The following is a 17036-nucleotide window of genomic DNA, read 5'->3' as shown; positions in this document are numbered from 1 at the left end:
CTAAGTGACTAAGCCATGAGGCTTTGGCCTAGACAAGACTCAAGCTTCCTCCTCTCCTGACGATGAAGCAGGAAGAATGGCCACCCACGTGGTTAAGAGTGCACGTTTGGAGGGTGGGACGAGAGTGGGAAGGCTCCTGATTCCTTATCTCTGCATGAAGAAGATAAATGATTTAAACTCCAAAATAAACTGGTTTTTAAGATTTTGCTGTATAGGAACTTAAATTGTTTCTAAGCCTTTAAACCCCAGTGGAGAAAAATTTATTAATGATAATGTAGATCCTTTTATTAGTGTTGGCAAAAGCCAATTTCAGGACTCTATGCGCTACTTTTCATCTGTCAGAGGGCTTGCTCAAATTGCATTCTTGTCAAGGTCGTTCTGGAGCTCGAGGACAACACAAATGTTGCAGCATGAATTTTCAGTGCTGATCTTGACCGCAGTGAAGTGTCTGTGAAGGCTGAAGGTCAAGGGTTTGATTGATTGGGTGATTAAAAATTCCTTTTAAGACAAATTAGATGTGGCAGATTTGCCACAGGTGAGAAGTACTACAAGGAAACGAATCTCATTAGCAGACAAAACTTCTTGGATCATTAAAAAGGGAAGTTTTATGTTTTACACACACAAACACTCACAGATACACACTTGTGAAGGACCTACATAGGAAGGCATACTTAGTATTGTACAATTTAGATATATGAAGCACATTTTTTTATGTTTATAAACAAACACAAGCACTAGATGAGTATGTTTTAATTTTAATTTACAGACTGGCACTTACCTTCATACTTGAGGTTAGCCATTCACTATATTTGTCCTTATATTTTGGATCTTGCAGGTTATCAGATTTGTGACTAGGCCCTTGGATTTGTGGTCCCTTGTTTAGGAGGAAGTAGTAGGGGAAGGAAGGAAGCATGTAGACAGGAGAGTTGTAGCATTCACTGGGCAAAGACGAGGAGGCTGTGTAAGGTGGTGGGCAGAGGCAGTAGTCTGTGAAGAACACGTACATCAATTCAGAATTTTAAAATTAATTTTGCTTTAAAGTTTACATTTGTAGTCTGTAAAGGTGAAAATTCAGAGTGCTGCTGGCTACCTGGGGACTGGTCTGCTTGAGCCCAATTTTCATTCTTTTTTGGGAATTTTATAATAAAATATCTTTTTTTTAACTTTTTAAATTTATTTATTTATTTATTTTTTTATTGAGAAAAGGAAAAAAAAGTTTTCCCCTCCTCCCAGCCTCCCATTTCCCTCCCCCTCCTCCCACCCTTCTCCCCCTCCCTCCACTCCTCTCCCCCTCCCTCTCCAGTCCAACAAGCAGTCAGGGTTCCCTGCCCTGTGGAAAGTCCAAGGTCCTCCCCCCTCCGTCCATGTCTAGGAAGGTGACCATCCAAACTGGCTAGGCTCCCACAAAGCCCAAACATGAAGTAGGATCAAAACCCCATGCCATTGTCTTTGGCTTCTCATCATCCCTCATTGTTCGCCATGTTCAGAGAGTCCGGTTTTATCCCATGCTTTTTCAGTCATAGTCCAGCTGGCGTTGGTGAGCTCCCAATAGATCAGCTCCACTGTCTCAGTGGGTGGGTGCACCCCTCGTGGTCCTGACTTCCTTGCTCATCTTCTCCCTCCTTCTGCTCCTCATTGGGACCTTGGGAGCTCAGTCCAGTGCTCCGGTGTGGGTCCCTGTCCCTATCTCCATCCATCACCAGATGAAGGTTCTATGGTGGTATGCAAGATATTCGTCAGTATTGCTCTAGGATAGGGTCATTTCAGGTTGCCTATCCTCAGCTGCCCAAGGGACTAACAGGGGACATCACCATGGGTTCCTGGGAGCCCCTCTAGGGTCAAGTCTCTTGCCAACCCTAAAGTGGCTCCCTTAACTAAGAATTGTGGTTCCGTGCTCCCCTGTCCAACCTTTCTTTATCCCAATCCTCCTGTTTCCCCAAGTCCCCCCCTCCTTCCCTTCTAACTTTTCTCTCCCCATCTCCCCTTACCCCCATCTCACCCCACCCCCAAGATCCCAATTTTCTCCCCGGCAATTTTGTCTACTTCCCATAGGCAAGAGGATAACTATATGTTTTTCCTTGGGTTCACCTTCTTATTTAGTTTCTTTAGGTTCACCTATTGTAGACTGCGTGACCCTTATTTATGGCTAGAAACCAATTATGAGTGAGTACATCCCATGTTCATCTTTTTGGGTCTGGGATACCTCACTCAGGATAGTGTTTTCTATTTCCATCCATTTGCATGCAAAATTCGAGAAGTCATTGTTTTTTACCGCAGCGTAGTACTCTACTGTGTATATATTCCACACTTTCTTCATCCATTCTTCCATTGAAGGACATCTAGATTGTTTCCAGGATCTGGCTATTACAAATAATACTGCTATGAACATAGTTGAACAAATGCTTTTGTCATATGATCGGGCATCTCTTGGGTATATTCCCAAGAGTGGTATGGCTGGGTCCAGGGGTAGGTTGATCCCGAATTTCCTGAGAAACCGAAACACTGATTTACAAAGTGGTTGCACAAGATTGCATTCCCACCAGCAATGGATGAGTGTACCCCTTTCTCCACAGCCTCTCCAGCAAAGGCTATCATTGGTGTTTTTGATTTTAGCCATTCTGACAGGTGTAAGATGATATCTCAAAGTTGGTTTGATTTGCATTTCCCTGATTGCTAAGGAGGTTGAGCATGACCTTAAGTGTCTTTTAGCCATTTGAACTTCTTCTGTTGAGAATTCTCTGTTCAGTTCAGTGCCCCATTTTTTAATTTGGTTAATTAGCATTTTAAAGTCTAGTTTCTTGAGTTCTTTATATATTTTGGAGATCAGACCTTTGTCTGTTGTGGGGTTGGTGAAAATCTTCTCCCAGTCAGTAGGTTGCCTTTTTGTCTTAGTGACAGTGTCCCTTGCTTTACAGAAGCTTCTCAGTTTTAGTAGGTCCCATTTATTCAATGTTGCCCTTAATGTCTGTGCTGCTGGGGTTATACCTAGGAAGCGATCTCCTGTGCCCATCTGTTGTAGGGTACTTCCCACTTTCTCTTCGGTCAGGTTCAGTGTGTTTGGACTGATATTGAGGTCTTTAATCCATTTGGACTTGAGTTTTGTGCATGGTGATAGATATGGGTCTATTTTCATTCTTCTACAGGTTGACATCCAGTTGTGCCAGCACCATTTGTTAAAGATGCTTTCTTTCTTCCATTGTATACTTTTAGCTCCTTTATCGAAAATGAGGTATTCATAGGTTTGTGGGTTAAAATCTGGGTCTTCTATACGATTCCATTGGTCGACTTCTCTGTTTTTATGCCAGTACCACACTGTTTTCATTACTGTAGCTCTGTAATAGAGTTTGAAGTCAGGGATGGTAATGCCTCCAGAAGATCCTTTATTGTATAGGATTGTTTTGGCTATCCTGGGTTTTTTGTTTTTCCATATAAAGTTGATTATTGTCCTCTCAAGATCTGTGAAGAATTTTGATGGGACCTTGATGGGGATTGCATTGAATCTATAAATTGCCTTTGGTAGAATTGCCATTTTTACTACGTTGATCCTCCCAATCCAAGAGCAGGGGAGGTCCTTCCATTTTCTGGTATTCTCTTCAATTTCTTTCTTCAATGCCTTAAAGTTCTTGTCAAATAGATCTTTTACTTCCTTGGTTAGAGTTACCCCAAGATATTTTATGCTGTTTGTGGTTATCATTAAAGGTGAAGCTTCTCTGATTTCCCTCTCTGCTTCCATATCCTTTGTGTATAAGAGGGTGACTGATTTTTTGGAGTTGATCTTGTATCCTGCCACATTACTAAAGCTGTTTATCAGCTGTAAAAGTTCTTTGGTGGAGTTTTGGGGGTCGCTTATGTACACTATCATATCATCTGCAAATAACAAAAGTTTAACTTCTTCCTTTCCAATACGAATTCCCTTGATCCCCTTATGTTGTCTTATTGCTATTGCTAGAACTTCAAGCACTATATTGAAGAGGTATGGCGAGAGTGGACAGCCTTATTGTGTTCCTGAGTTTAATGGGATGGCTTTGAGTTTCTCTCCGTTTAATTTGATGTTAGCTGTCGGCTTGCTGTATATTGCTTTTATTATATTTAGTTATGACCCTTGTATCCCTAATCTCTCCAAAACTTTTATCATAAAGGGATGTTGGGTTTTGTCAAATGCTTTTTCAGCATCTAATGAAATGGTCATATGGTTTTTTTCTTTCACTTTATTTATATGATGGATTACATTGATAGATTTTCGTATGTTGAACCAGCCCTGCATCTCTGGGATGAAGCCTACTTGATCATAATGGATAATTTTCCTAATGTGTTCTTGGATACGGTTTGCCAGTATTTTGTTGAGGATTTTTGCATCTATATTCATGAGTGAGATTGTCCTGTAATTCTCTTTCTTGGTTAAGTCTTTGTGCGGTTTTGGTATCAGAGTGACTGTAGCTTCATAAATGGAATTTGGCAATGACTCTTCTGTTTCTATATTGTGAAATACAAAAGGAGTATAGGTATTAGGTCTTCTTGGAAGTTCTGGTAGAATTCCGCATTGAAACCATCTGGTCCTGGGATTTTTTTGGTAGGGAGGTTTTTGATAACAGCTTCTAATTCTTCGTGACGAACAGGTCTATTTAGGTCGTTCACCTGGTCCTGGTTTAACTTTGGTATATGGTATTTATCTAAAAAAGTGTCTATATCTTTTACATTTTTCAGTTTTGTGTCATACGATTCTCTGAATTTCCTCTGTGTCTGTGGTTATGTCCCCCTTTTCATTTCTGACCCTATTAATTTGCATATTCTCTCTCTGCCGTTTGATTAGTTTGGATAGGGGTTTATCAATCTTGTTGATTTTCTCCAGGAATCAGCTTTTTGTTTCATTGATTCTTTGGATTGTTTTCTGTGTTTCTATTTTGTTGATTTCAGCCCTCAGTTTGATTATTTCCAGTCTTCTACTCCTCCTAGGTGAGTCTGCTTCTTTTTTTTCTAGAGCTTTCAGGTGGGCTGTTAAGTCTCCAATGTGTGCTTTTTCTGTTTTCTTTAAGTGGGCACTTAGTGCTATGAACTTTCCTCTCAGGACTGCTTTCATAGTGTCCCATAAGTTTGAGTAGGTTGTTTCTTTATTTTCATTGAATTCAAGGAAGACTTTAATTTCTTTCTTTATTTCTTCCTTAATCCAGGTATGGTTCAGTAGTTGACTGTTCAGTTTCCATGAGTTTGTAGGCTTTCTGGGGGTAGCATTGTTGTTGAATTCTAACTTTAATCCATGGTGATCTGATAAAACACAGGAGGTTACGAATATTTTTTTGTAACTGTGGAAGTTTGCTTTGTTACCCAGTATGTGGTCAATTTTCGAGAAGGTTCCATGAGCTGCAGAGAAGAACGTATATTCTTTCCTATTTGGGTGGAATGTTCTATAGATGTCTGTTAAGTCCATTTGATTCATTACCTCCATTAATTCTCTTATTTCTCTGTTAGCTTTCTGTCTGATTGACCTGTCCATTGGTGAGAGAGGAGTGTTGAAGTCTCCTACTATTAGTGTGTGAGGTTTGATGGCAGCCTTGAGTTTTAGTAATGTTTCTTTTACGTACGTGGGTACTTTTATATTAGGGGCATAGATATTCAGGATTGAGACTTCATCCTGATGAATTGTTCCTGTTATGAGTATAAAATTTCCCTCTCCATCTCTTCTGATTGATTTGAGTTTGAAGTCAACTTTGTTAGAAATTAGTATGGCCATACCTGCTTGTTTCTTAGGTCCATTTGCTTGATAAACCTTTTCCCATCCCTTTACTCTGAGTAGGTGCCTGTTTTTGTGGTTAAGGTGTGTTTCTTGTAAACAGCAGAATGTTGGATCCTGTTTTCGTATCCAATCTCTTAGCCTGTGCCTTTTTATAGGTGAGTTGAGCCCATTGACATTAAGTGATATTAATGACCAGTGGTTGTTAATTCTGGTCACTTTTTTAGTAGTAGAGTTTGTGTGTTTCCTTTCTTTGAGTTGTGCTGGTGAAGGGTCTCTAGATGTTTGAGTTATTGTGGTTATTGTTGGACTCCTTGGTTTGTGATTTTCCTTCTATTACTTTCTGTTTTTTTTTTTTTTCTTGGTTTTTCTAGACAGGGTTTCTCTGTGGTTTTGGAGCCTGTTCTGGAACTAGCTCTTGTAGACCAGGCTGGTCTCGAACTCACAGAGATCCACCTACCTCTGCCTCCCTAGTGCTGGGATTAAAGGCGTGCACCACCACCGCCCGGCTCTATTACTTTCTGTAAGGCTGGATTTGTGGCTACGTATTGTTTAAATTTGTTTTTATCCTGGAAAATTTTATTTTCTCCATTTATAGTGAACGAAATCTTGGCTGGTTATAGTAGTCTGGGCTTGCATCCATGGTCTCTTAGTTTCTGTAGTACATCTATCCAGGACCTTCTAGCTTTCATTGTTTCCATGGAGAAATCAGGTTTAAGTAGGATAGGTTTACCTTTATAAGTAACTTTGCCTTTTTCCTTTGCAGCTCTTAATATTCTTTCTTTATTCTGTATGTTTTGTGTTTTGATTATTATACGGCGAGGAGATGTTTTTTTTTTTTTGGTCCAGTCTATTCGGTGTTTTGTATGCTTCTTGAACCTTCAAAGGAATATCCTTCTTTAGGTTGGGAAAGTTTTCTTCTATAATTTTATTAAATATATTTTCTGGACCGTTGAGCTGTACTTCTCCTTCTTCTATCCCAATTATTCTTAGGTTTGGTCTTTTTATTGTATCCCAGATTTCCTGAATGTTTTGTGATGAGAATTTGTTGGCTTTGCTCTTTTCTTTGATCAGTGTGTTTATTTTCTCTATGGTATCTTCAGTGTCTGAAATTCTTTCTAATATCTCTTGTAATCTGTTGGTAGTACGTCTCTGTATTTCTTGTTCGTTTACCCAGATTTTCCATCTCCATCCTTCCCTCGGTTTGTGTTTTCTTCATTACTTCCATTTCATTCTTTATGTCTTGAACTACTTCCCTTACCTGTTTGATTGCTTTTTCTTGTTTCTCTTGGTTTTCTTGGGTATCTTTGAGCGCTTTATTCATTTCCTCTACCTTTTTGTTTGTGATCTCTAATTGTTTATGGCAGTTTTTTACCTCCTGTTTAAGGTCTTCTATTATTTTCATATAATTCACTTTTGAGTCGATTTCTTCTAATTCTTCTAGAGTAGGGTGTACAATTCTTCTTATTTCGGGATCTCTGGATTCTGGTGATGTCATGTTGCCTTTCAGGTTGTTGGAGGAATTCTTGCCTTGGTGCCTTCCCATCTCTTCCTTCAAATGGAGCCAGGAGAGGCCTGGTGTCTTGGTCCAGTCTTTGCTGTGACTGACTCTTCTGGTTGTAACTCTTCAGTGTAGAAGCAGGAACCGTCCAGTCCAGATGGAACTTCTCAGCCCTGAAACATAGTCGCCTGGTAGTCCAATGACCCGTGGACAAAAGGGAGAACTTGGGGGGCAGGCGGGGACGAGTAGAACACAGGACACCCTGCTGCAAAAGCTGAAGGTGCGTGTGCTCCCTTTGGGGGGGAGGGTCCTTGAGGCCTGGTAGGCAGGCACTCACCTCTCTGGGTGGGTAGCCTTAGTGTAGGAGCAGAAAACTGTTCCTGAGCAAAGGACCTAGCAGATAACGCAGGCTTGTGTGTGTGTGTGTGTGGGGGGGGGGGGGTTGGGTGTAAGAAAGACAGCCCTGCAGAAGGAGCTGGGGGGGGGGGGGTTTGTGGTCTCTTCCAGGTCAATCCGCCCCTGGATTGCACACACTCACCCGTCCAGATGGAACTCCTCAGTACCTAAACAGGGCCGCCTGGTAGCCCGACGATCCGGGGACAAAAGGAAAAAACCTGGCAGGCGGGGCGAGATCCGCTCTGGGTGGGTCACCCGTCCAGATGGAACTCCTCAGTACCTAAACAGGGCCACCTGGTAGCCCGATGATCCGGGGACAAAAGGAAGAAACCGGGCAGGCGGGTCGAGATCCAGGAGTGCAGAGGCACCGTGCCCGGGCTCCCTTTTGGGGGTCCTTGAGGCCTGCCCGGTAGGCAGGCACTCACCGCACTGGGTGGGTCGCCTTAGTGTAGGAGCAGAAAACTGTTCCTGAGCAGAGGACCTAGCAGAAAACGCAGGCTTGTGGGGGGGAGAGGGGGTCGTGTGTAAGAAAGACTGCCCTGCAGAAGGAGCTGGGGGAGGGGGGCCTGTGCTCTCTTCAGGGACAGTCCGCCCCTGGAAAGCACACACTCACTGTCCAGATGGAACTTCTCAGTACCTAAACAGGATCGCCTGGTAGCCTGATGATCCGGGGACAAAAGGATAATAAAATATCTTTAAAAACATCAGTAGAAGCCGGGTGGTGGTGATGTACGCCTTTAATCCTAGAACACAAGTGGCAGAGGCAGGAGGATCTTTGTGAGTTCAAGGCCAGCATAGTCTCCAGAGAAAGTTCTAGGGCAGCCAAGGCAACACAGAAAAACCGTGTCTTGTGGGGAAAAAAAAAAAAACAATAGAGATGACATAGTCTCTTGCTTGCTGTCAAGTAAAAGAATATTTATAAGAGCAGAGAGCTTTCTTCTTTCCTTCCTCCTGTCAGATAGAGATGAATGTTAGCAAGCTATTTAGGAAACAAAGTAAGGCAATCAGTGTTCTCTGTAGTGTAGAGATATGTGGCTTCTTTGTCTTCACTCCCGGCAGTGGATGTTTACATGAAGAGGTGTTTTCCTGACACGGAAGCCCAGAGCTGAAAGTGGCTCCTCACAGAAGACATACAGCTCAGAGGTGGAGGATCAATCTTTGTCAAGCTGTTCAGTAAGGGCAGAAGGGAGTCAGAGAGGCAGGCGAGTAAAGCAGGAGCTGGTATCATGGGACTCTTTACTGTGTGCTAGCATATAGTCACAATTTACATGTGTGGGGATGGGTGAAATCCTAAATCAATGTATATTATTGACATGAGCATACATAGCCAAGTCAAGCACCCTAATGCCTTGGTCCCATGGGAGTGGTAAGGTCCTTCATTTCCCAGATCAGACTCAGAGGTCTGAGTATGGATGTTGACAGTCTATGCAGAAAGTGTCAACTATGGCTTCATCCTCCCAGATGATACGCCACCTGAGACTGCTCTTTTAAATAGACCCCCTACTGGAACTAGCTGACCTGCCTCCATTCAGCGTAAATGTGCTGCGTTTCATGGATGTTGGTGCTTCTCCATTATACTGTATGGCCCACACGATCCTAGCTTTTCTGTACTTCTGCCATTCTTCATTTCCCATTGCCCCAGTCAGGTTAATCGCAAAGCCATGCAGGTCCTGGCACATGTTTGCCAATCCTGGCGTACAGTGATTCTGTCATGGCAGAATAGTATAGTATTAAGTATGTGTGTGTGTGTGTGTGTGTGTGTATGTGTGTGTGTATATATACATGTGTATATATATAGTTGTATTTAGTGCATCACACTGTTGTGTCTCTTTCTCACCATCAAGCATTAGCTCCCTATTTCTTCCCCCACCCGACTCATGGCAGCCACTGTCCTAGTTTCTATCTCTGTGAATGTAACTAATGTTAGTACTGTACCTAAGAGGAATTACACAGCATTTGTCTTTTCATGAGTGGTTCATTTCACTTGGCATAGTGTTTTCAAGGTCATCCATATTGTAGCATGTTTCACTTTCTTGGCTGGTGAATGCTTCATTCTGTATATACATTTTATTTTCTTTGCAATTTCTGATGGACTTTTATTTTGCTTCTGTTTTTGTCTGTTGTAGATAAAATATGACCACCACAGCACATTATGTCCCTGATTTTAGTCCTTGTGTCCATACATTGTAATGTGGAACTGTTGGACCATATGATAATGTTGTGTTCAATTTTGCAGGCACTTCTGTACTGTTTCCATATGGTGGCTGTCTGATTTTGCAGTCCCACAAGCAAGTCCATAGAGGTTCCAGTCTCCACCCAGGAGGTAGGTACTATTGTCCTCAGTGTTGGAGAGCAGGAAGGAAGCAGAGAGTAGCTAAATGTCATACAGATGAAGTCAGTTCATATGTGTAGTTCGGATTTGGCACTCACCATCTATACTCCACCACAATGTCCCATGACACACAAGTGTGATAAGGTACAGAGAGTAAGCAGCAGAGTCTGGATTCAGAAGCTGCTGTAGGGAGGATACTGTTAGCCTTTACCCCCTTTATGTAAAAATGCTATTTAAAATAGAGTAATCTTTAAATGGCATTTATGTCATTTATGCCTTTCCTCCAACTCTCTGAATTTATACTTTAAAATGTTTCTTTTATTTAAAATATTATTTTAAAAATGTCAGCAGTGTTTGGTTTTCTTTTTGAGTTTCTTGAGTAAATTTTTTCTTTAAACCTATTGAATAAATATGCATTTATTCTAGTGAATTTTAAAATATAACTCTATTCTATCCCTATCTGTCAGAAGTTTGCTTTCAAATAAAACTAAACAAAGTATACAAAGTCGATTTAAGCCGGGAAAGCCTGGAGGGGAGCAGTGGTAGACATCTGGGCTTCTTTTTATTCAGATAAAGTGAACTTACAGCTTTTATCCACAGAGGAAAGATAGGAAACATATTCATTTTCCTGCATATATTTTTCTAAGAAAGTGTTGGCTTTCTCTCAGAAGGATGCATGGGGCTGTGTGGCTTTCAACAATGGACCCCTGCTTAGGAGTGCTGGCCCAGCTCAGCTGGAATGTTCCTGTCACAGGGTCTCCAGTGCCTCACATTGACAATAGGGAGGATACTCCAGGTCTCTCAGAGCTGGTCTCATCAGGTTTGCTTTGTAAGCAGGGAGCTCTGCTGTGCTCTGTCCTCAGCTTCTCATACAGGCTTGAGAGGAGAGAAAGATGTCCTATCCCAGTGCCTGTGGCTCACATCCTGCTGAGATGCTGCTGAGGCAGAACACTTCCTATTATGCAGGAGGCTGAGTACAATCCCAGAACTAAACAGAGAACCACAAGGAAACAGAGGGATACCAGGGTCTCATCCCCACTCTGACTGGTTTCACACTATAAAAGCTAGCAGTTTTAACATATGGTGAAGGTATTGGGGACTTGGCTATATTCTCCTTAACTTCTTTCTAATATGTTCTTTAAGTCTGTCTCAGGGTTTTATTGCTGTGAAGAGACACCATGACCACCACAACTCTTATAAAGGAAAACATTTAATTGGGACTGGCTGAGCAGTTTCGTCCGTTATCATTATGGCAGGAAGTATGGTGACATGCAGGCAGACATATGCAGGAGAAAGAGCTGAGAGTTCTACATCTGGATCCACAAGCATCAGGAAGAAACTGCTACACTGGGTGTGACTTGAGCATCAGAGAACTCGGAGCCCACCCTCAGTGACACAGTTTCTCCAACAAAGCCACACCTACTCCAACAAGACCACATCACCTAATAATGCCACCCCTATGGAACAAGCATTCAAACACATGAGTGTATGGGGACCATTCCTATTCAAACCACCACAAGGTTTTACTTAAAAGTTTTGCTATGAATAGTCACAGATATACCTTTTCTCATGCTATACTCATTAGCTGAGTTGCTGGGGTATTTCCTTACATATGAAGGGAATCTCTTTTATTACAATTTGACTTATGGTAGAAAATTACTCTTCTTTCTTTGCTTTAGTGCGGGTTGCTATAGCAGAAAGATTTAGTCCACTCTGTAGAGTTGTGCGCCCCAAAGAACAGAAGAAGGGCAGAGATTTGTCTGTTTAGATGTCAGAACAAGTTCTAGTCACCTTCTAGATTTGGTGTTGTATTAGTTAGGGTTCTCTAGAGGACACATACACAGACAGACAGACACACACATATAAAGGGGATTTATTAGAATGGCTTACAGTCTGTGTTCCAACTAGTTCAACGATGGTTGTCTACCAACGGAAGGTCTGAGAATCCAGTCATCCTTCAGTCCAGGAGGATGATGTTTCTGCTGGTCCTCAGTATACACTGGAATCCTGAAGGAGTAGGCTCTAATGCCAATAAAGGAATTGACTTTCTAGTGAGAGTGAGAGCAAGCAATTCCTTCTTCCATGTCCTCAATATAGATTACCAGCAGAAGGTGTGACCAAGATTAAAGGTGGATTTTCCCACTTGAAAAGATCCAATTAAATGTGTTATCTTCCCACTTCAGAGATCTGAATTAGAAGTGGGTCTTCCCACTTAATGATTTAATTGAGACAAAAAGCTCTCACAGGTGTGCCCAACCATTTGGGCTTTAGTTAATTCCAGATGTAGTCAAGTTGACAACTAAGAGTGCCCATCCCAGGTGCTTACTTATTTGTGTGAACTGAAGACTGATGCCTTTTTGCTGCTGTTTCTGATAGTTTCCGAAGGCTTCTCGTTTAAATGTTCACCTCCTCTGAAGAACACTGTTCCAGCTCTTTCTGCTTCCTGTGTTTGGAAACACACAACCATGTCACTAAAACAGAAGAGCTGGCTTTGTGTGGGAGTGGGTCACAGACTCTTTGCAGTCTTCTAACACGTGGAGAACAGAAGAGAAGAAGTTGTGCTTCTTGCATTTCTTCTTTTGCTAATGACAACGGCCATGTTGACTGTGACTTTAAGTTACGTAGTAGAAATTTCCTCAGAGTTTGGGGATTGTTTGAAAATTAGTATTTTAAGATTGGCATGGTGGCACACTCCTGTAGAGGCAGAAAAAATATCAGTTCAGAGCCATTTTGGACCACATAATGAGTCTGTCTCAAAAAATGAAAAAGAACTGAAAGAATGCTTAGGTATACTATTTGGTAATCTGTCATTACTTTGTTTCCTGTCATCCTGTGGGAGTGCTGTTCATAGTTGAAGCCACAGAAATGCATGACTTACTGTGACCTTCCTACGGTATATGTCTTAGAAATCTGACTGATGGCCAAAAGTGACTGAGTTGCGTAGCTCAGGACAAAGCCTTCCCTATCTACTCTAAAACTATTTTGGATGTAGTTAGAGCTGCCAGACATACATTCCTCTATATGCTGGGAAGCTGATTCCAGCCTCTGAAGGTGCCAAAGTGCATCCATGCCCTACAACAATGTACTAATTGTGTACCACCAGAACACATGCTCCTGAATATGCTCATGCTTCTTTAGATGATTTATAGCTCTTAATACACTGTAAGTGCTATTCAGAAGAGTGCTACACTGTATTGTTAGGAAAAATAATAACAATAAATAGTCTTGGTGTGTTTAGTACATATGCAGGTTTTTTTTGGCTCTGATTTTTTTTGACCAACGTTTATTTGAAGTCATGGATGGATACTTCATGAACTGGATGTATGTGTTCATATGTGTGCAATATAAATATGTAACTATAAAGTATCTAAATGTTGTGTCTGTTTGTATCCTGGTATACCTGTTGATTCAGAGTGATATGAAAATTCTCTTTCATTTTGGCTTATGACGTTTAGTGGGGACGCCTGCTGCTGACACTGTGTGGTCTTTTCAGAGAGGAACATACGTGACATGGCATTCCTGTTTAGGAAATCTTTTAGCAGTGTAGGGACCTGGGAAATGTTTCTTTTAACCTTTATGCAGATTTCTTCCCTTGGTTAATTTCTTAGGTGACAGCTGTGTATAGAGGTGGGAGTGAGACTTAGGCACTGATGGATGTAAGACAGATTATTTAGATAACGACTGCGACATCTGGTCATCTCCAAAGTCTTAGAAAATGAGGTTGTGCTCTAGATGTCTCCTGAAGCAGTTGGCAAAGCTTTTCTGGGCTGCACTTACTTATTATTCCTGCATCTATCTTTAGTTACTCCTAGATTGTTGATCACCATTGTGGGCTGCGTACTTAGATATGTCACTAAGAAAAGGTTCAAGGTTATAGAAACAAGACACTTAATTTTCTGATGTCTTAACTTTGCCTATTTATTTATTTATTTATTTATTTATTTATTTATTTATTTATTTATATTCTGACTTGGCAATGGTGGCACAATCCTTTAATCCCAGCACATGGGACATGGGAGGCAGAGGTAGGCTGATCTCTGTGAGTTCCACAACATAGAGAACACACAGTTACACAGAGAAACTCTGTCTCGACAGAAAACAAGTCAAAACAAAACAAAACAAAAAACAATTCTAGAAATTCGAAATGAAAAGAGCAGCAAGGTACCAGAAAATACTCTTTAAAACCTAGCCTGTTGTTTCTTGGAGATGTTCTGCCAGCCCCTCTTCTTCTACAGTAAGCGTCTGGGACTTCCTTTTCTTCAGCCCCCTCCTCCTCTTCCTGTTCTTCCTCCCACTTCCCTTTGCCTCTTTCTCCTTGGTTTTTGAGATAGATAGAGGTTTACCATGCCGATATGACTGGCCCAGAACTTGCTATGTAGACCATCCTGGCCTCAAACTTTTGATGATATATGCTTCCTCCTCAGATATCACAGTTAGGATTAAGCCGGAGATGTCAGGTTTACCTTGCCAGCCTCTGGGACTTTCAAAGACATTATCATTTCTACAGGAGTCAGTTCTGAACTCATCAAGTCTACCATAGGACGTGTAAATGCTATATGATCTGAGTGTCTTTTTCTTGATGGGACTACAATGTTTTGGATTTTGTGGTTTTGAATATTTTATATACAAACAGTGAAATAATTGGCACACAGTTCATATTGTCATACAAATGTATATATACCTATACACACAGGCTGAATGTACAGTATTTTTTGTTCACTTACATTCTGACTGTTGTCTGTCAGGAGGCCAGTTGTGGAATTTTACACTTCCAGTGCCATGATTGTATAGAAAAGTTATAAATTTTGGAGCGTTTTTGACTTTGAAATGTAAGGTTTCTCATGCTGTATTAGATAGGACGGGTGATGCAGAAGAGACCAATGTGAAATAAATTTGTTATTTGTCAGATGAACAAATATTCCAGTTTAGTTGATAGACCCACAAAAACAAAAGGTTTCCATGGACGTGTCCTTCATGTGAGGTGTTCAGCTGAGCAAACAGCTGGATTCCACTATGTCTCCTGCCCTAGGAGATAAAGGAGCATTGTCAGTGTCCCAGCCCATGAGTCAGCCTTGGGAGCTGAAGAATTTGTAGGTATCAGAACTCACTCCTTCTATGGTCGCCGGAGGCCCCTGGGGATTGATGGTAACCTGCTCAGCTGTCAGTGGACAGAGCTGCTGTAAGTTCAGGTTTGGAATTCATGGAGGTTTACATTTCAGAGGGCTTTTGTTGCATATTTGTCCCTTTGTCCATGGTTTGATGGAAGAACTTACTTTATGCAGAGTGTAAACCCTAAACCACGTCCAGGGTGTCACACTCTCTGTGTCTGCATTTCTTCCCTGGGACAGCTCACAGGCGATCCAGTTATTCCTACTCTGGACTATCCGACAGCATCATCTTTCTCTGCCTGTCTAACACTCAGACTCTGCTGTCTTCGGTGAACAACAGGCATTGTGGCTACATGGACTAGAAGCTGCTTCATAAACCCATAAATGATGCCAGGTGCCATGCACTTTGAGGCTTTGGTGCTGGAACCCTGCCTAGGCGGAATGCAGAAAGGCTCCCCCAGTGTATGTGTTACAGCTCTGAGGGGAAAGGCTTCCCCATGGCATGTATTACAGCTCTGAGGGGAAAGGCTCCCCCCAATGCCTATGTTACAGCTCTGAGGGGAAAGGCTTCCCTAGTTCATGTGTTACAGCTCTGAGGGGAAAGGCTTCCCTAGTTCACGTGTTACTGTTAGGATTCCAACATTATTCTAAACCCCCATCTCCCCCACCCTGCTCCCCTGCCCAGCAGCCTACAAACGATCAGGCAAACACCTAACCAGCCCAGGGGTCCTGTGACTGTACATCACTATGTCATGTGTTGCGTGGTTAAGTATGACTCTACGCACAGGCAAGTTTTTCCTTTTAAGTAAGCTAGGCTCTAATTTATGAGTATATCAGAATATCATTAGGAATCATTTCATTGATTTTATCTATCTATCTGTCTTTCTGTCTGTCTATCTATCCATCCATCCATCCATCCATCCATGGAGGAAGCCTTTCTGATGATGTTTGGCTTTCTGATAATGTTTGGGCTAGGCTCCAGTCTATCAGCAATCATTTCATTGATTCATTTTCTCTTCCTCTCCCTCCCTCTCTCCCTCCCTTTCTCTCTGTCTCTCTCTCATTTATCTAATATATCTATCTATGGTCAGTAGTGTTTGGTTTTATCCTAGGTTTCTGGGCCATCCAGATTCTGGTTCCTGGCCATCCAGACAGTGTCAGGCAAGGGCTCCCTCTTGTGGCCTGGTCCTCAAGTTAGACCAGTCTTTGGTTGGCCTATCTCACAAGCTCTAAGCCATCATTACCCCAGAACTTCTTGGTAGCAGGACAAGTTGTGGATTGAAGGTTTTGTGGCCGAGTTGATGTCCAAGTTCTACTACTAGGTACCTTGCCTCCTTACATAAGATGACTGGTTCAGGCTCCATGTCCTTCATTACTAGGAATCCTCTCAAGGGTAACCCTCCAGGGTTTCAGGAAGCTTCCGGTGCACTAGTTTTCTACATTGCTCCCCAAAGTCCCCCCACTTACTGTCATCTTTTGCCATACTTTCCCCCTTCGTCCTCCACCTGATTCCTCCCCATTCCTATCTGCCCCTAGTCCACCCACAAAATCTACTGTTTCCCCTTCCCTGGGAGATCTATGTATTTCCCCTAGAGCCTCTCTAGGTCTGTGGATTACAACATGATTATCCTTTACTTAACAGCTAATATCCATTTTTATGTGAGTGAGAACATACCATATTTGTCTTTTGGGGTTCGGGTTGCCTCACACAGGATGATTGAAATTTTTTTCTTTCTTTCTTTTTTTTTTTGATTTTTGAGACAGGGTTTCACTGTAGCTTTGGAAGCCTGTCCTAGAACTTGCTCTGTAGACCAGGCTGGCCTTGAACTCACAGAGATCCTTTCATCTTTGCTTCCTGAATATTTGGATTAAAGGAGAGCACCACCATCATTGCCAGCTAACATTTTTTAATTTTTATTTTGTTTTCATGTTTTTTGAGACAAGGTCTCTCTATGTAGTCCTGGAACTTAC

At 41.9% G+C, this 17036-nt stretch overlaps 1 protein-coding gene across 4 annotated transcripts in view; it reads left to right on the top strand.

The window, feature by feature from the left end:
• The window catches only part of Fars2 (phenylalanyl-tRNA synthetase 2, mitochondrial), a 392490-nt gene that overhangs the window by 31266 nt on the left and 344188 nt on the right, over nt 1-17036 (top strand). For 3 of the 4 annotated variants that reach the window (XM_075969895.1, XM_075969896.1, XM_075969894.1), the window contains exon 2: nt 9862-9948. The exons of the other annotated variant lie outside the window; for it this stretch is intronic. The gene's annotated coding sequence lies outside the window, so the exon portion shown is untranslated. The remainder of the gene's footprint in view (nt 1-9861; nt 9949-17036) is intronic. 4 annotated transcript variants of the gene reach the window in all.

The sequence above is a fragment of the Microtus pennsylvanicus genome, chromosome 4 (assembly GCF_037038515.1).
Source record: "Microtus pennsylvanicus isolate mMicPen1 chromosome 4, mMicPen1.hap1, whole genome shotgun sequence".
NCBI lineage: Eukaryota > Metazoa > Chordata > Mammalia > Rodentia > Cricetidae > Microtus > Microtus pennsylvanicus.
The sequence above is the reverse complement of the archived record's forward strand: the minus strand, read 5'-3'. Positions and strand labels throughout refer to the sequence as shown.